Here is a 21,066-nt window from a genome sequence, read left to right as displayed (position 1 = left end):
CAAACAAAGCAGCAGTGAAGTATCAGTGCTGTTTAACCAAAAAGAAAAAGGAAAATCTTCCCTTTCCTGTTTACCTTCCCATTCAGCAGCTGCGATTTATTTTCCCACACCAGTCGCCCATTCACACTGTATGACCTTGAATTAGCCATTTGGCTGTCATTGTTTGATTCAGACTCAACCTGTGTTTTGGGGGCATCCATATGGCATGGTTTTCTTTTGCTGACTTCTCATATACATCACTTTAAAACTCAAAACAACCCCCTGAGAGATTTTTAAAGATGGGGAAAGTGATGCTAAAGCCACTATTTGGTAAATATGTCTTGTTAAGACACAGGCAAGTCTTGAACCTAGATCTACTCAATTCCAACTCTTCCAGTTTTGCTACAGTTTCTAGGTTTGGGAAGCATGGGGAATACATGTAAGACAGTCACAGACATGCAGACTGTCATGATCAGCACTGAATCCCAGAGATGAATTTGTAACCCTATGGGTGAAATGAAATTGACACATTTGTCACTGAATGATCTTACTCAAAGAGAATTGAAATAAGTAGTCAACAAGCTAACTGTCATACAAATGTACACGCAAACTAAATTGTTAAATAATGACATAAATATAGACACTTATTCAGTAGGAGTGTCAGGTACTGTCAACAAGGACAGCATATGTGTTTAAGTAAAATTCTTTGCAAAAGTTCTTTTAGAGGAAATAATTGCCCAGAGACTAACGGATTGTTCATGTTGTCACACTTCCAATTAGCCCATTTAGTTACTCAAAGCATGGACAGGACAGATGCCATTAAAATGAGATGACTTGGGAGAAGAAGGGCACAGTGCTAATGTCGCAGGTTTGTTCTATGGACGAGAATTCTATGTTTGTGCTCCTCTCCTGATTTGTAGGCATTTGGGTAGGGAAACAAAATTACGTTATTTCACCGTGCGCTGATGACTCTACCTGGTATAATCTGGTACCTGCTATAATCTGGTGTGCTGATGACTCTACCTGGTATAATACCTGGTATAATCAAACAGCAGAGGACAGAATCTTGTAATCAGAAATACAAAATAACAAACAGAATGAGCTCCGTGACTTTGCTTTACAAACAGAGAAAATATGGACGCAGCTATTGCGTTTATTAATTTGATTTAACAGGCTGTAGGCTAGTCTATTCAAGCACAACACATACTTAAGATTTGAGTGTTTACATGACCAATTCTGGGAACAGACATTCCCTTTTCACTTCCAGCACTATTAAAAGGGACCAGGATGTCCTGTGGGATAATCGTATCAAGCTTACCTCTAAAGTCAAGCATAATGAATGATGGCATGTGAATTAACTTCATTAGACCAACTTCTTTTGAAAACTACTTTAATGATCAAATGCCATATTTAGTGAGAACTTACTACATCTGTTATGTTAGACAATATTCCAAGAATGCTGTCTTTCAGAATTAGAAGATAACCTAATGGTCATCTATTCTTTGTTCCTTGAAATATAGATGAAGACACCAAAAAAGGAGATTTGCAAATTTATGGTTTTTTAAAGTATCTCCTCTACTATCCCTCCACCCAGTTCCCACCCTATATAGTCTTACTTTACTGTGCCCTCATGCTTTTAAAATTTTTAAATAATAACTAGCACTTAATGATAGCTTATGAGTGCCAAGTACAGTTCTAAGTATGTGGTAGATATCAGTGCAGGCAATCCTCCCAACAATTTTATGAAGTAGGTACAATTACCATCCTGTTTTATAGATAACGCAAATGGAATTGTGGTTAAGTAAGGGCACCCAGCTAGGAAGTGACAGAGGCAAGATTTTCAACGCAGGTTATTTTGTTTCAGAGATCATGGTTTTAATGAATGTTTCCTATTATTACTTATTGCATTGGATGCAAATCATTTGTTCATGTCTACATTCCCACCAAACCATGGTCGATTTCATGAGAGCATTATTTTTTGTATTTCTAATACTGTGTACATAGTTGAATAAATGAATGTCTAAAATTAAGATATTAGGAAATGTCTACATTTTTGTTTCTTAGTGACTATTCTTTTTACTGTGGTACATAAAATGTTAGAAATAGAAGATACTTAGTGCAATTATTAAATAGAGAAACTAAGAAAGCATGCCACCGAATAAAATAATTTAATCAGAGCTTTATAACTTCTATATCACTTAGCTATTGCTGCATGATAAACCATTCCAAAATTGGTAGCTGAAAGCACTAATTATTAATTGTTTCTCATGAATCTACAGGTCAGTCAGGGATTGGTTAAGTGGCTCTTCTGATCTTGGCTGTGTTCACTGATAGCTGATCTAGAATGGTCTCAGCTACAGTCACTGGGACAACTCAACTTCAGTCTATGTGCCTCTTCCTTCATCAACTTAACCCAAGCAAATTTCTTGGCAAAAGCAGAAGTCAAAGGGAGCAAGCAGAATGCACTTTTTCAAGTTTCTGTATGAATCAAATCTGCCGACTTCCCACTGGCTACAGTAAATCACTTGGTACCCATCATCGAGGAATGGAGCAGATCATGCCACCTACAGTGGGAGGCCACTGTAAAGTTACATGACAAAAGAATGAAGAATCAGAGTCATCATCACTATCAACCACAAACTTCTGTCCTTTACAAACAGCAAGTTTCCTTACTGATTACTGGGGTTTGCAGGAAAGAAATTCTCTGCATTCAGTCAGTCACTTGTTTATTTCGAGAGATGAGTACTAACCTCCCATTATGTGCCAGGTATTATGGAAGTTGTCACTGCCTCCTCTGATGGCCTTCACTTTCCTGATCACATCTGTTGATGCTAATTCAGGAATGGCTCATACATCTGCCCAGTTCTCTCACTGTATTACTTTACTAAGACCATTCTCAAGTTCCTCTGCGGTCTCTTTGCACTAGCCTTTCTTCTTATCTATTCCATCCCCTCCCTAGTACCCATTAGCTTCTGAAAAAGAAAAAGAAAAAAACCCCCCAAAAAACCGATGAGAAAGTTTAAAGGAAGAAACAATAAAGGAAAAATATGTATAATAACAAAAAACACAATACTGGGAAAACTTTTTGCAATGCATAGAACAAGGGATTCATATTCTAAATCATAAATAGTTCTTAGGAATAGCTTTTAGGAATAAATGAGAAAACCACAGATGTCCTTCCAGATAAGTGGGAAAAAATGCATTACTAATCAACTTACAGAAGTACTGGAATTGAACGCTTATTGGTACCCATATTACTTAGCACAGTGCCTGGCCCTTTGGCATCCAAATACATTTTGATTAAATGGATGAATAAACTGTTTACTTGGTGGTGGCAGGGAAGTGGGTAGGTAATAAGTATGCTAATTACAAGCAATGGTGATATAAGATCTGGTCAGAATTTTACCAGAAATAAGTGTAAAGAACTGAGGCAGCAGAGGAGGCAGTACCCACCTCTCCATGAGGGCAGTCCCAGAGGACTTCACATAAGAAAACTACATGTGTTCAAAGCTTCATGAATGTTAGTGTACAGCTGATGAGTGCAGAATTGCCTGTTTTGCAGCAAGAGGATAGAGAATGAGGTTCATTCTAAGAAAAATGGCCCAAAGATTGGCAGAGCTAAAGCTTAGCTAAATGATATACTCAGTTATGGAGGGGTGATCAGACTATTAGATGCCATGTAGAGATCAAGAGAGTCGAGATTTTAAAGGTAGTCTTAAAATGTTCTTTCTAGGAGTGTATCAAGATGTCTGAGAAGGAAGGGCATGAGTGAAGGGGGAATATCTTGAGGGATAATACTTCCTTTCTCAGACCACCCTAGGCAACATGACATATTCTAGGACTAACTTAAAGTAAAAAGAAGAAAGTTGAAGTAAACAACTGTATGACAATTTGGCAACCAATTCTAAATCAATTTAGACCAAATTACATTTTAGAAATCTTGTTTTTTAAATTTTATATTGGGGTGTGTTTGATTTACATTGTTGTGTTAGTTTCAGGTGTACAGGAAAGTGATTCTGTTATACATGTACATATATCTATTTTTTTCAGACTCTTTTCCCATATATAGGTTATTACAGAATATTGAGTAGAGTTCCCTATGCTATACAGTAGGTCCTTGTTGATTATCTATCTACTTTATATATAGTAGTGTGTATATGTTAATCCCAAACATCTAATTTATCCCTCCCCCTGCCACCTTTTCCCTCTAGTAACTGTAAGTTTATTTTCTAAGTCTGTGAGTCTGTTTCTGTTTTGTAAATAAGTTCATTTGTATCATATTTTTAGACTTTACTTATAGGTGATATATGATATTTGTCTTTGTGTGACTTACTTCACTTAGTATGATTATTTCTAGGTCCATCCACGTTGCTGCAAATGGCATTATCTTTTTAAATGGTGAACCAAGCTCTTGTAGAACACCATCTCCTATATCAAATGTTTCTAAGAAAGGTGGTATTTGCGCAGAGAAACTGCATTCTGGCATCTTTGTACTGTCTAAATTAGGAGTCTTTGCACTGAGGAGAAAATTGCCTGTAAAGGTATCTTTAAAACTCCACCAGGAGAGGGGACCTTCAAGATGGTGGAGGAGTAAGATGTGGAGATCACCTTCCTCCCTACAAATACATCAGAAATACATCTACATGTGGAACAACTCCTACAGAACACCTACTGAATGCTGGCAGAAGACCTCAGACTTCCCAAAAGGCAAGAAACCCCCCATGTACCTGGGTAGGGCAAAAGAAAAAAGAAGAAACAGAGACAAAAGAATAGGGACGGGACCTGCACCAGTGGGAGGGAGCTGTGAAGGAGGAAAGGTTTCCACACACTAGAAGCCCCTTCACTGGTGGAGATGGGAGGTGGGTTGGGGGAAGCTTTGGAGCCCCAGAGGAGAGCGCAGCAACAGGGGTGCAGAGGGCAAAGCAGAGAGATTCCCGCACAGAGGATCGGTGCTGACCGGCACTCACCAGCCCGAGAGAGGCTTGTCTGCTCACCCACCAGGGTGGGCGGGGGCTGGGAGCTGAGGTTTGGGCTTTGAAGTTCAGATCCCAGGGAGAGGACTGGGGTTGGCTGCGTGAACACAGCCTGAAGGGGGCTAGTGCACCACAGCTAGCCAGGAGGGAGTCTGGGAAAAGTCTGGAACTGCCTAAGAGGCAAGAGACCATTGTTTCAGGGTGAGCGAGGAGCGGGGATTCAGAGCACTGCTTAAAGAAGCTCCAGAGACGGGCGCAAGCCGCGGCTATCAGTGCAGACACCAGAGATGGGAACGAGATGCTAGGGCTGCTGCTGCAGCCACCAAGAAGCCTGTGTGCGAGCACAGGTCACTGTTCACACCTCGCCTCCCGGGAGCCTGTGCAGCCCGCTACTGCCAGGGTCATGTTATCCAGGGACAACTTCCCCAGGAGAACACACGGCATACCTCAGGCTGTTGCAACGTCATGCCAGCCTCTGCCACTGCAGGCTCACCTGCATTTTGTACCCCTCCCTCCCCCTGGCCTGAGGGACCCAGAGCCCCCTAATCAGCCACTCCTTTAACCCTCTCTTGTCTGGGTGAAGAACAGATGCCAAAGGCAGGGCCAAATCCAAAGCTGAACCGCAGGAGCTGTATGAACAAAGAAGAGAAAGGGAAATGTCTCCCAGCAGCCTCAGGAGAAGTGGATTAAATCTCCATAATCAACTTGATGTACCTGCATCTGTGGAATACCTGAATAGACAACGAATCCTCCCAAAATTGAGGCGGTGGACTTTGGGAGCAACTATAGAGTTGGGGTTTGCTTTCTGCATCTAATTTGTTTCTGGTTTTATGTTTATCTTAGTTTAGTATTTAGAGCTTATTATCACTGGTAGATTTGTTTATTAATTTGGTTGCTCTCTTCCTTTATATATATATATATATTTTTCCTTTTCCTCTTTTTGTGAGTGTGTATGTGTATGCTTCTTCATGTGATTTTGTCTGTGTAGGTTTGCTTTTACCATTTATCCTAGGGTTCTGTCTCTTTTTTGGGGTTTTTTTTTAGTATAGTTTTTAGCACTTGTTATCATTGGTGGATTTCTTTACTGGTTTGGTTGCTTTCTTCTTTCTTTTTTTTATTACTTTTTTATTTTAATAACTTTATTTTATTTTATATATTTTTTTCTTTCTTTCTTTCTTTTTTCTCCCTTTTCTTCTAAGCCACGTGGCTGACACGCTCTTGGTGCTCCAGCCAGGTGTCAGGCCTGAGCCTCTGAGGTGGGACAGCTGAGTTCAGGACATTGACCTACCAGAGACCTCCCAGCCCCACATAATATCAAACATCAAAAGCTCTCCCAGAGATCTCCATCTCAGTGCTAAGACCCAGCTCCACTCAACGACCAGCAAGTTACAGTGCTGAACACCCCATGCCAAACAACTAGCAAGACAAGAACACAACCCCACCCGTTAGCAGAGAGACTGCCTAAAATCATAATAAGTTTACAGAAACCCCAAAATACACCACCGGACGTGGTCCTGCCCACGAGAAAGACAAGATCAAGCCTCATCCACCAGAACACAGGCACCAGTTGCCTCCACCAGGAAGCCTACACAACCCACTGAACCAACCTTACCCACTGGGGGCAGACACCAAAAACAATGGGAACTACAAACCTGCAGCCTGCAAAAAGGAGACCCCAAACACAGTAAGATAAGCAAAATGAGAAGACAGAGAAATACACAGCAGATGAAGGAGCAAGGTAAAAACCCACCAGACCAAACAAGTGAAGAGGAAATAGGCAGTCTACCTGAAAAGGAATTCAGAGTAAAGATAGTAAAGATGATCTAAAATCTTGGAAGTAGAATGAAGAAAATACAAGAAACGTTTAACAAGGACCTAGAAGAACTAAAGAGCAAATAAACAATGATGAACAACACAATAAATGAAATTAAAAATACCCTAGATGGGATCAATAGCAGAATAACTGAGGCAGAAGAACGGATAAGTGACCTGGAAGATAAAATAGTGGAAATAACTAACGCAAAGCAGAATAAAGAAAAAAGAATTAAGAACAGTTGCAGAAACCTCTGGGACAACACTAAATGCACCAACATTTGAATTATAGGGGTCTCAGAAGAAGAAGAAAAAAAGAAAGGAACTGAGAAATATTTGAAGAGTTTATAGTTGAAAACTTCCCTAATATGGGGAAGGAAATAGTCAATCAAGTCCAGGAAGCACACAGAGTCCCATACAGGATAAGTCCAAGGAGAAACACTCCAAGACACATATTAATCAAACTATCAAAAATTAAATACAATGAAAAAATATTAAAAGTGGCCAGGGAAAAGCAACAAATGACATACAAGGGAATCCCCATAAGGTTAACAGCTGATCTTTCAGCAGAAACTCTGCAAGCCAGAAGGGTGTGGCAGGACATTTTTAAAGTGATGAAAGGGAAAAACCTACAACCAAGATTACCCAGCAAGGATCTCATTCAGATTCAAAGGAGAAATTAAAACCTTTACAGACAAGAAAAAGCTGAGAGAATTCAGCACCACCAAACCAGCTTTACAACAAATGCTAAAGGAACTTCTCTAAGAAGGAAACACAAGAGAAGGAAAAGACATACGGTAACAAACCCAAAACAATTAAGAAAATGGTAATAGGAACATACACATTTATAATTACCGTAAATGTAAATGCATTAAATGCTCTAACCAAAAGACACAGACTGAGTGAATGGATGCAAAAACAAGATCCGTATATATGCTGTCTACAAGAGACCCACTTCGGGCCTAGGGACACATACAGACAAAGTGAGGGGATGGAAAAAATATTCCACGCAAATGGAAATCAAAAGAAAGCTGGAGTAACAATTCTCATATCAGACAAAATAGACTTTAAAACAAAGACTTTTACAATGGACAAAGAAGGACACTACATAATGATCAAGGGGTGAATCAAAGAAGAAGACATAACAATTGTAAATATTTATGCACCCAACATAGGAGCACCTCAATACATACGGCAAATGCTAACAGCCATAAAAGGGGAAATCGACAGTAACACAATAATAGTAGGGGACTTTAATGCCCTGCTTTCTCCAATGGACAGATCATCTAAAATGAAAATAAGTAAGGAGACACAAGTTTTAAATGATACATTAAACAGGAGGGCCTTACTTGATATTTATAGGACATTCCGTCCCAAAACAACAGAATACACGTTCTTCTCAAGTGCTCATGCAACATTTTCCAGAATAGACCATATCTTGGGTCACATATCAAGCCTTGGTAAGTTTAAGAAAATTGAAATTGTATCAAGTATCTTTTCCGACCAAAACGCTATGAGACTAGAAATCAATTACAGGAAAAATTCTGTAAAAAATACAAACACATGGAGGCTAAACAATAAACTACTAAATAACCAAGAGATCACTGAAGAAATCAAAGAGGAAATCAAAATATACCTAAAAACAAATGACAATGAAAACACGATGACCCAAAACCTATGGGATGCAGCAAAAGCAGTTCTAAGAGGGAAGTTTATAGCAATACAATCCTACCTCAGGAAACAAGAAACATCTCAAATAAACAACTTAAACTTACACCTAAAGCAATTAGAGAAAGAAGAACAAAAAACCCCAAAGTTAGCAGAAGGAAAGAAGTCATAAAGATCAGATCAGAAACAAATGAAAAAGAAATGAAGGAAACGATAGCAAAGATCAATAAAACTAAAAGCTGGTTCTTTGAGAAGATAAACAAAATTGATAAACCATTAGCCAGACTCATCAAGAAGAAAAGGGAGAAGAGTCAAATCAATAGAATTAGAAATGAAAAAGGAGAAGTAACAACTGACACTGCAGAAATACAAAGGATCATGAGAGATTAGTACAAGCAACTCTTTGCCAATAAAATGGACAACCTGGAAGAAATGGACAAATTCTTAGAAAAGCACAACCTTCTGAGACTGAACCAGGAAGAAATAGAAAATATGAACAGACCAATCACAAGCACTGAAATTGAAACTGTGATTAAAAATCTTCCAACAAATAAAACCTCAGGACCAGACGGCTTCACAGGCAGGTTCTATCAAACATTTAGAGAAGAGCTAACACCTATCCTTCTCAAATGCTTCCAAAATATAGCAGAGGGAGGAACACTCCCAAACTCATTCTATGAGGCGACTATCACCTTGATACCAAAACCAGAAAAAGGTGTCACAAAAAAAGAAAACTATAGTCCAATATCACTGATGAACATAGATGCAACAATCCTCAACAGAATACTAGCAAACAGAACCCAGCAGCACATTAAAAGGATCATACACCATGATCAAGTGGGGTTTATCACAGGAATGCAAGGATTCTTCAATATACGCAAATCAATCAATGTGATAAACCATATTAAGAAATTGAAGTTGAAAAATCATATGATCATCTCAATAGATGCAGAAAAAGCTTTCAACAAAATTCAACACCTTTTTATGATAAAAACTCTCCAGAAAGTAGGCATAGAGGGAAATTACCTCAACATGATAAAGGCCATATATGACAAACCAACAGCCAACATCGTCCTCAGTGGTGAAAAACTGAAACCATTTCCACTAAGATCAGGAACAAGACGAGGTTGCCCACTCTCATCACTATTATTCAACATAGTTTTGGAAGTTTTAGCCACAGCAATGAGAGAAGAAAAAGAAATAAAATGAATCCAAATAGGAAAAGAAGAAGTAAAACCGTCACTGTTTACAGATGACATGATACTATACATAGAGAATCCTAAATATGCTACCAGAAAACTACTAGAGCTAATCAATGAATGTGGTAAAGTAGCAGGATACAAAATTAATTCACAGAAATCTCTTCCATTCCTATACACTAATGATGAAAATCTGAAAGAGAAATTAAGGAAACACTCCCATTTACCATTGCAACAAAATGAATAAAATACCTAGGTATAAATCTACCTAAGGAGACAAAACACCTGTATGCAGAAAACTATAAGACACTGATGAAAGAAATTAAAGATGATACAAACAGATGGAGTGATATAACATGTTCTTGGATTGGAAGAATCAACATTGTGAAAATGACTATACTACCCAAAGCAATCTACAGATTCAGTGCAATCCCTATGAAACTACCACTGGCATTTTTCACAGAACTAGAACAAAAAATTACACAATTTGTATGGAAACACAAATGACCCAGAAAAGCTAAAGCAATCTTGAGAAAGAAAAATGGAGCTGGAGGAATCAGGCTCTGGTCTTCAGACTATACTACAAAGGTACAGTGATCAAGACAGTATGGTACTGGCAAAAAACCAGAAATATAGATCAACGGAACAGGATAAAAAGCCCAGAGATAAACGCATGCACCTATGGTCACCTTATTTTTGATAAAGGAGGCAAGAATATACAATGGAGAAAAGACAGCCTCTTCAATAAGTGGTGCTGGGAAAACTGGACAGCTACATGTAAAAGAATGAAATGAGAACACTCCCTAACACCATACACAAAAATAAACTCCAAATGGATTACAGATCTAAATGTAAAGCTAGAGAGTATAAAACTGTTAGTGGAATACATAGGCAGAACACTCTTTGACATAAATCACAGCAAGATCCTTTTTGACCCACCTCCTAGAGAAATGGAAATTAAAAAAAATAAACAAATGGGACCTAATGAAACATAAAAGCTTTTGCACAGCAAAGGAAAACATAAACAAGAAGAAAAGACAACCTTCAGAATGGGAGAAAATATTTGCAAACAAAGCAATTGATAAAGGATTAATCTCAAAAATATACGAGCAGCTCATGCTTGTATCAGTATCAACTCATGCAGCTCAGTATCAAAAAAACAAACAACACAATCCAAAATGGGCAGAAGACCTAAACAGACATTTTTCTAAAGAAGGTACACAGATTTCCAAGAATCGCATGAAATGATGCTCAACAACACTAATCATTAGAGAAATGCAAATCAAAACTACAATGAGGTATCACCTCACACTGGTCAGAATGGCCATCACCAAAAAATCTACAAATGATAAATGCTGAAGAGGTGTGGAGAAAAGGGAACCCTCTTGCACTGTTGGTGGGAATGTAAATTGATACAGCCACTATGGAGAACAGTATGGAGGTTCCTTAAAAAACTGAAAATAGAACTACCATACAACACAGCAATCCCACTACTGGGCATATACCCTGAGAAAACCATAATTCAAAAAGAGTCATGTACCACAATGTTCATTGCAGCTCTATTTACAATAGCCAGGACATGGAAGCACCTAAGTGTCCATCGACAGATGAATGCATAAAGAAGGTGTGGCACATATATACAATGGAATATTACTCTGCCATGAAAAGAAATGAAATTGAGTTATTTGTAGTGAGGTGGATGGACCTAGAGTCTGTCATACAGAGTGAAGTAAGTCAGAAAGAGAAAAACAAATACTGCATGCTAACACATATATATGGAATCTAAAAAAAAATAAAAAAGTTTATGAAGAACCTAGGGGCAGGACAAGAATAACGACGCAGATGGAGAAAATGGACTTGAGGACATGGCGAGAGGGAAGGGTAAGTTGAGACAAAGTGAGAGAGTGGCATGGACATATATACACTACCAAATGTAAAATAGATGCTAATGGGAAGTAGCCGCATAGCACAGGGAGATCAGCTCGGTGCTTTTTGTCCACCTAGAGGGGTGGGATAGGGAGGGTGGGAGGGAGACGCAAGACGGAAGGGATATGGGGATATATGTATACGTATAGGTGATTCCCTTTTGACACAGCAGAAACTAACACACCATTGTAAAGCAATTATACTCCAATAAGTATGTTAAAAAAAAAAAAAAAAACTCCACCAGGAATTAGTACTTGGTGTGAATCTAGTTGTGTAATTTGGGAAGACAGCTGCATTTGATTTCACGAAATCAGCACTTGATACTAAACAACTCCTAAAGCATGTCACTTTATTTCAGCATTAACCATGCAGTGCAGATTCAAGAAATGATAGCCTTGTTTTCCCCACCATGCTACTATTGTGTTTCCAGGAAATGAAGTTCCTAGATTTCAAAATTCATTTCTCTTCCCTTTGAAGATGCATGAGTACATCTGTGGTTCTAGGCCTCCAGCTGATTTAGTGGCGCATGATTCTAATAATGGTCAACAATCTGCCTTTTTAAATATCCAGGTTTCTAACATGCACAGCACTTTCTAGGGAAGTAAATGACTGTCTAGGAGAGGTTGCAGATTTAAAAAATAATTTATTGTATTTACACAGAAAATGGAAACACCTTTATTGCTTGAATGAAATAATTCTCCAAACACCAGGAATAGATATATAAGAGATATATATCTCTTGTATAATATATACAAGATATATTGCTCAGAGTTGACTTTCAAAATAGGAGGGGATCTTTAAACTCATCAACAATTATGGGAGTTTATAGGGAAACGAGATATAAAACAAATATCCCTGTTGTAGGTGAACATCGTGAAGTGTGTATGGACTTGTGGTCTTTTTGAACAGAGTAAACACTGGGGGACTCTTGATGGATTGAGTGTTTAACATTTTACTGAAACCTTAAGCTGACAATCTGCCTGAAAATAATTTTTATTAAAATTTTATGAATTTTTATGGAAGTTCATATTTTCACTAGGATAACAATTGTGTCATACCGCAGAGGACCTAAACAGATATTTTTTCTAAAGAAGACATACATATGGGCAACAGGTGTGTGAAAAGATGTTCAACATCACTAATCATCAGGGAAACACAAATAACACCTGTTAGAATGGCCATTATCAAAAAGACAAGAGTAACAAGTGTTAGCCAGTGTAGGGAGAAAAGGGAACCCTTGTACATTGTTGGTGGGAATGTAAATTGGTACAGTTACTATGGAAAACAGTATAAAGGTTCCTCAAAATGTTAAAAATAGAACTACCATGTGATCCATCAATTCCACTTCTGGGTATATATATGGAAGAAATGAAATCAGGATGTTGAAGAGATACCTGCACCTTCATGTTCATTGTAGCGTTACTTACCATAGCCAAGATGTGGAAACAATCTAAGTGTCCATTGACAGATGAATGGATAAAGAAAAAAAATATATATATATATGTAATGGAATGTTATTTGGTTATGAGAAAAGGGAATCTGAGACAACATGGATGGACCTCGAAGGCATTATGCAAAATGAAATAAGTCAGAGAGAGAAAGACAAACACTGTATGATCTCACTTATAAGTAGAATCTAAAAACGCCAGACTCATAGAAACAGAGTAGAATGATGTTGCCAGGATCTGAGGGTAGGAGAAATGAGGAGATGTTGGTCAAAGGGTAAAACTTCCAGTTATAAGATGACTGTTTCAGGGATCTAATGTGTGGTGACTGTAGTTAACAATAATGTATCATTTACTTGAAAGTTGCTAAGAGGGTAGATTTTAAATGTTCTCACAATACACACACAAAGAAAATGGAATTATGCGGAGTGATGGAGGTGTTACTTTATTGTGGTAGTCATTTCACAATATATATATATCTTTGAAATCATCATATTGTACACCGTAAACTTACACAACGTAATGTGTCAATTATATCTTAATAAACTGGATGAGTCAAGAATACTGAAAAATAGTATGCTATGTTAGAATTTAATTTCTTACTTTAATTTTTATTAATGATGCCTCCATTTTTTTTTTTTTTTACTGTTCTTACTGATTTTAGTGGCTACATTTAAAAGGCCACTGAATTTTCTTTACTTCTCTTCTCAATTCTGTTTCTTTTACCTCTAGGGTTAGAGAGTGACAAAAGTATGTTATCATCTTGTGTGTTTTTCTTCTGCAGTAAGCAAGATCCTAAATAAAAAAATTGCATATAGGTGCTAATTAACAATTTAGTTCAACCTAATCCAATCCATTCATTTATTTAACAAAATTTTATCGAGTACCAAATTTGGTAGGTTCTGTATATACAGAAAAAGTATTAGGAACTTTTCATTATTTCCCAGAGATGGTTACATTTTTAGAAAGGATTCACGTATATTCAGAAAAAGGATATGCTTGATCCAAGGAAAGAACATGGAATAGGGCCCAGAGCAGTAAGTTTGGAATCATATAGACCTGAGTTTGAATTTGACAAACATTCATTGTTTGTACTTTAGGAGAACGGCAAATACTTTAGGGGCTGGAGTTTAAGGAGAAAGTGTGGCAGGGTAGGAGATGGAGTGCCAGGAAATGAACTTGCATAGAGCAGCCCAGTCAAGGATTCCTTTTTTGAAGAAGATGGTCCAAATAGCATCATCATTTTTCACTGAGGGGTATTAAGTGAAGGGGTAACATGATAAGTCTGGAAATTTCAAAAGACATTCCAAAGGACATTATGCAAGTCAATTGCAGAAGAGGAACAACCTGGACACAGGAGAGCAATTAGGAAACTAAGGGAGGTTGTGAGGATCCAAACAAGGCAGCAGCTTTGGGGTGCGAGAGGAGCTGGGTATAAAAAATGCCAAGTGTTAAAACCTGCAAAATTTTACCAATTTGCATGCTTACTATTTGTGCATACGTGCATGTGTGTGTACATGTGTGACATTAGACTTGGAGGTTATATATAACTCCCATTCAATATAATAAAGCACTTCCTGAAAATAAAGCTTTCTGAACTGGGAATGGGCTGCCAAATAAGATTGTCATTGGAGTTGTTCAAGCCTAGGCTCTAAGTTGTGTCTGGGTCCTTAAGGCAGGGATAGATTAGATAAGCAATTTCCAAACATTGTCCCGGATTAAATTTCCACTAGTCCACTATAGCAAAATGAGAAGGGTAAGGGCAATGCACTGGGTTTATCCTATGAATTAGTTGAATTTCAAGCAAAAATCTTCAGTTGGTGATGAATTCTGTCCTATATATATATATATATATATATATATATATATATATATATATATATATATAATTTTTTTGCAGTACATGGGCCTCTCACTGTTGTGGCTTCTTCCGTTGCGGAGCACAGGCTCCGGACGCACAGGCTCAGCGGCCATGGCTCACGGGCCCAGCTGCTCTGCGGCATGTGGGATCCTCCCGGACCAGGGCACGAACCCATGTCCCCTGCATCGGCAGGCGGACTCTCAACCACTGCGCCACCAGGGAAGCCCTGTCCTATATTTTTACAGCTATAATTTCCTTTCTTATTTTTATTTAGTAACATTTTAAAAGGTAAATATTTGGCAAAATCCAAAGTGGGAAACATTTGTTGAGCCACTGTATATTTATTCATTTTAATGACGTGAAAGGTGTTAAAGTCTAGGACTTGCTAGACTGATGACCTTTAAGGGCACTTTGGTCTCTTAAATTTTATGCTTTTATCAGAATCAGAATACGTCTGCCTGGAGAAGCGCTTTCATGTAGGTCCACAGAATGGTGTGTTCGACGTTATTCAACCTTTTGTAAAACAAATCAGGTGTCTCAGACTAGTACTGCAGAAAATGCTCCCTAAGTTTCCAGCCTTTTTAGAAAGCCAAATTCGAAAGTGAAATTGATGACATCTTACAAATCCTTGCTCGAATATTCCTTTCACAGCAAAATACGGCATGGGAAAAACGTTAAGAACCAAATTGCTGGTATCACTCACCACAGTCGACTCTTTTGGTGCCCACCACATACACACCTACAGACCTGTGTCAAACCGTCTTCCGTATGTAACTTCAGCGGCCCGAGGGGCCTGGCAGTCCAGACTCTTTTCTCTTGATGTGCTGCTGACAAGCAATGCCATTAAACTAAGCTTCAAGTCATAGAAGGGTGCCTTTAAGTGCCTGTGCAGTCAAATGCCACAGGATTTCAAATGGAAATGACATGAATTAATTTCCTGAGAACAAAAGGAAAGGAAAAATCGAGAAGAAAGGCAGTTTCTTGTAACACAATATGCAGATTGATGGTACCCACTGATTGATTGAAGTGTCAAAAACACACCTTTCAGGTATAAATTAAGGTGCTGAAAGAGTGTGGGGCTCTCTCGCCCTCTCATTCATATGAAATATTAACTGATAAAGTCAAGGTAAAATTAGTTTTTCTTGGTATCTTTAACTTCTTCTCGACCCCAAAAGCTAAACTTTTGGACGTTTGTCCCTGGTAAAAGATGATGAGATCTGCTCAAAAGGTATCTCATTGTATGAGGACTAAAATTAAAATTCCTTTTATTGGCTTAGAAAATATTACTTTTCCTAGCTTCAACCCCCTCTCAGCCTTTCTTCAACTTTATCTTCCTTCATTGCTCGCTCCCACACCTTAGCTTCTTTCTGTGTGGACAATAGGGTCTTGGCACTAGTTGTTCCCTCCGCCTAGAACATTTTCTCTCTGTTCTTTGCAGACACTGATCTTTTGGATCTTCTGAGAGAGACCATCCCTCCCAGGCAGCTGAGGTAGCCGCCCAATGTCTCTCACATCCCCATATTTTAATTTTGGGCTTTAATTTTGGGAACACTTATCTGATTGTCTCCATTTGTGGAGTTGTCTTCGTCTGCTGAAATGGGTTGTCCATGGGAGTAGGGGCACTGCCTTTCTTGTTCATGGCTGTATCCTCTCTTCATGGAATTCACAGGGAAGATACAGGATCCACATTTTTTAAAGAAGAGCTAAGATGGTAAAAAGTGAGATTTGGAAGCCAACTGCACAGCACTGATAAGGAGTAAAGGTGGGGATTTTAGAGGGAGGCCTGTTGTCCCTTGAACAACTATTCTTTTGGTTGCCCTTAGGTAGGGCTTAAATGAATGACAGCTATGCACAGTCTTATATATATATTCTGTCAAATACAAAAAAAGGGAAGAATATATGTTCCTAACTTCTAGCCATATATATAATAGTGGGTAAAAGCTTGGGCACTTGAGTCCAACAGCTGAGGTTTGAATATTGGCTCCACTACTTCCTACCTGTGTGATCTTGGGTAAGTCACTAACCTCTTGAAGTCCAGGAGACCTCATCTATCACTGGTCCCACCTATTTCATACATTTATGAGGATTAAAGTGAAATAACGCATGAGGAATAGTTAGCGCAGTACTGGCATCTCATGAGCACTCATTAGGTATTAGTGATATTCGCTATTGTTAATATGTATTTTTTACCAAGCTCTCAGTTACTGTGAGTCCTCTCCTCTCTCCCACATGTTGTTACCTAGCCAGCCAAGTGTTTCTTTTTTTTTTTGGCTCTCCCATAATAATGCAGCACATGTGACAAAAAAATACAGAACCTCACTCCATGCTCTCTGGTGAACTCTTCCTTGGTATCTCTACATATTTCATTCCGCCAGAATGTCTGGCTACAGTTACTTTCATCTACACAAATACATAGCAAAATGAATGTTAAAACTGTTTTTGGAAGCATATTAAAGAAAATGTCATTTTGTCCTTATCACTCCTATGAAGATTTAGTTATTGTATCTTTAAAAAGGTCAAGCTTTTCTTTTCCGTATATTTCTAAAGAAAGCTTCAAATGTGGTTGACCTTGAGGTAATTGCTTACCTTTCTGTGTCTCAGTTTGTCTGACTTAAGTGAGTATAATCATTCCTAGCATGGTAGCTCTTCCCTTCATGGTGGTGAGGTGAAAATTAGTTTCTCATGTTCAAAACCAGAGTCACTTTCAAAACTCCCCCTGACACACACCCACACACATTCGTTCATTTGTCAGGCTCTCCAGTTCCCCCATGGGTAACATTTTTTTGCATGTGTCTCTTCCTGCACATAACACATGCTTTCACTCCAGTTCAGACTCCGAACACTCTGCCCTAGTCCCAGACTATCTTTTAGTCCCCAGTCTCTCTGTCCTCCAATGGAGCCCCCTCACAGCTGATGCATCACTGAAAGCCCCAGCTGTCATTTAAAGGAGCAGGGAACATTTATTGAGTGCTTACTATGTGGCAGGCACTGGGCTAAGCACTGGACATGCATTGTCATTGAACTACAGCTCCAATGATTGACATGTCCATGTTCAGAGACTCTCATTAGCTTCTTGATTATGTCCACATTCCTCACTATATTGTGACCCTAATCTTGGTCTGCCATTTACTATTTAATGATCTCAGGCAAGATGTGTAATCTCAAAATACTTCAGTTTGTCAGATAAGGAAATAATAATACAGCCTCATAAGGTAACTGCAGCATTTATTATCTGTGGCGCAGTTTGGCATTTGGGGCCAGATAATTCTTTGTTTTTTGGGGGGGGATGCTCTATGCCTTGTAGGACGTTTAGCAGCATCCCTGGCCTCTATCCACTAGATGGCAGTATCACCCTGCCTTCTCCCTCCCCCCACACCCCCTCCCACCCCCATTTTGGAAATGGAGGTGTCTCCAGACATTGCCTAAACATCTTCTCAATACAAACATACTGAAAACTACTAGGGTGCTGGGATGAATAAATTAGATACTTTTAGATGCTGGACATAAACGGTCCCTTCAAGTCTTTTAGTTCTTGGGAATCCTTGTACATTCCCCATGTCCCAGCTTAACCAGAGGACCTGTGGTTCCCAAGATTAGTCCTAGGTTTTCCTGCCTCCTTGTTTTGTGGTTCTTTCCACCGACGACACTCTCTTATGCTACTTCTGCCTTGCAAACTCTTAACCATGCTCCAGGATACTTCTACCAGAAATTTCACCTAATTTTTCCCAACTGAATTATAGTTCTCCCTTTAAACATTTTTACCATTATTTTTCTACCTCAATCATTCTGCCGAATTTTATAGTCATTGGTATAATTGTATCATTCTCCTGTTGGAACTGAAAATTCCATGAGAACGAGATTTTTTGTTTTTTACCTTTTTAGCCACAATAGAAGTGAGCACGATTTCTGTCATATATTATTTGTTCATTAAATGTTTGTTAAATTGAATTTAGAGCACAGAAGAAATAAATAATTTATTATAAGGCAACGCCTCCAAATGTTCAAGTAAACTAGAAAATGTTAGAGAAGAAAAACTTAAAATTGTATCCAGATGCTTGTTGAAATAATCAGATAATTGAGCCAATAGAGTTTTATTGTTTAAATTATTCGTACAACCGCCTTGGTTCTCTGCTTCTCTTCGCACATGTAGGGACAGTTGAGAAAGAATTATAGTTGTCATTTGAAAACTATTAAGTGATTTGCCTACTGATGGAATCTGTATTCTTTTGCTAGAAACAGAATTTATCAAATAAAGGAGGTACAAACAAACTTACACTATTGCTTTATTAATCAAGAGGGAGGGCCAAGGAGGCAACTGCCACTGTGGAATGATGCAAGGTGGAAAGTGAAATGGAACCTTTTTTTTCTGCCTCTACCTGTTGTCTTAGAAAAAAGCTCCCCCTCCCCCTGTCCACCACAGAAGCGCGCGCGCGCGCTCGCGCGCACGCGCGCGCACACACACACACACACACACACAGAGTTTGTTATGGTAGGTGAAATTCCTTGCTCTCTAGGAATTTGAAACCTAGACAAGCTTATACACAGCCACTGTTATGTGATACATCTGTGATAAAGTAGAAAAGACACTGATCTTCAATTTGGAAAACATGAATTCAACATCACCCCTCAACATTACCACTTAACAGCACTGTGACTATATTAGGTTGAATAATGCGCCCCCCCCCCCCAAGGATTTCTACATCCTAATCCCCAGAACCTGTGGATATGTTGCCTTATGTAGCAAATGAGACCTCACTGGTGTAACTGAGTCAAGGATTTTGAGATGAGGAGATTATCCTGGATTATCCAGGAGGGTTCCAATAAGAGTAAGTAAGGAGGGTCAGAGTTAGAGAGAAATGGATTTGAAGATGTCACACTGCTGTCTTTGAATAAAGAACAAGGGGCCGCATGTCAAGGCCACTGGAGGCTGGGGAAGGGCAGGAAACAAACTCACTTGGAGCCTCTAAAAGAAAAGCAACCCTGCTCACACCTTAATTTTATCCCCTTGGAGCTGGGTTTTGATTTCTGAGCTCCAGAAACATAATACATTTGTGTTGTTTTAAGTCACTAAGTTTGTGGTACTTTGGTATAGCGGCCATAGGAAACTATGACAGTGAACTTGATTAAGTCTACTATATCTTTACGCCTCAGTTTCCAAATTTCTAAAATTTGGGCAATATCTATGTAACCAGATTGTCTGGGTGATATAAAAAGGTAAAGTAGTAGGCATTGGTTATTTTAGCCATTTTACCATGTTTTAGTTATTCTTTTGATATAGCTTCTCAGTTTTCTTTCCAGCACTTAATGTTCAGACACTCAGACAGACAGGGTTGACCACCTAATATATAGTCATGTAGTAACAAATAACTTGGCCAACCTATTAACAGAACTGGTTGTGAGAAGGCAGGTGACGCAAGGCATGCCAACCACAGAATGTTTTACAAGGACAATATGGAAGGAACTTGATCCACTGAGGCTGCCAAAGTAATGTAAACCTATAGCTGTTTGGGGAATTCTTTGCCACCACATAGGAGAGGCTGCCTGAGACAAATGCCAGCAGTGATGAGAACAGAGCTATGAGATTAGCAGTGATAGACTGCACATACTAGTTATTGAGTATCTAGATCTATCCATGCCTAAAGCTACTCCGTTCTGAGAATTTTTTGGTTACACGAGCAAATAGAATGTATGTGTGTATATATACATATATATATATATGTATATATATATTTATATATATCAGGTAGATTGGATTTTATTTGCCCAAAATGGAAAAAATAACTACTTAAAAGTGTGTCACAAGGAATATACTATAAATATATAAAATCAAGTTATTTTTCTCTATGAAGTATAAGTGCTAATGGTAGAAAATTCAGATAGTACTGACAAAGTGCTTAGCCAAAATAACGAATCATCCCAAACCCCACAACTGGATATAATCACTATTAATATATGAATTTTTTTTAATTCGACTATGAATGAATGCAAAGTGTAGTAAGTAGGAGACTTTGGGGTGGTTTTCTAGAGAGTGAGGCATCGAAACTTGACCTTGAAGGATGTTTGATTTTGATAGGCAAAAATAAGGAGGAATGTTTTGATAAAGGTACAAAGATAGTTCAATGGAGAAAGGATAGTCATTAAGCAGGAAGTACTGCAACAATTAGATATCCATATGCAAAACTGTGAACTTTGGTCCATACCTC

The 21,066-nt window shown here is 38.5% G+C and overlaps 1 protein-coding gene across 3 annotated transcripts in view; it reads right to left on the bottom strand.

Moving 5' to 3' along the window:
- The window catches only part of LRRC4C (leucine rich repeat containing 4C), a 1,217,740-nt gene that overhangs the window by 156,408 nt on the left and 1,040,266 nt on the right, over positions 1–21,066 (bottom strand). The gene's annotated exons all lie outside the window — the stretch shown is intronic.

This window comes from Orcinus orca, chromosome 8, assembly GCF_937001465.1.
Source record: "Orcinus orca chromosome 8, mOrcOrc1.1, whole genome shotgun sequence".
Lineage (NCBI taxonomy): Eukaryota > Metazoa > Chordata > Mammalia > Artiodactyla > Delphinidae > Orcinus > Orcinus orca.
The sequence above is the reverse complement of the archived record's forward strand: the minus strand, read 5'-3'. Positions and strand labels throughout refer to the sequence as shown.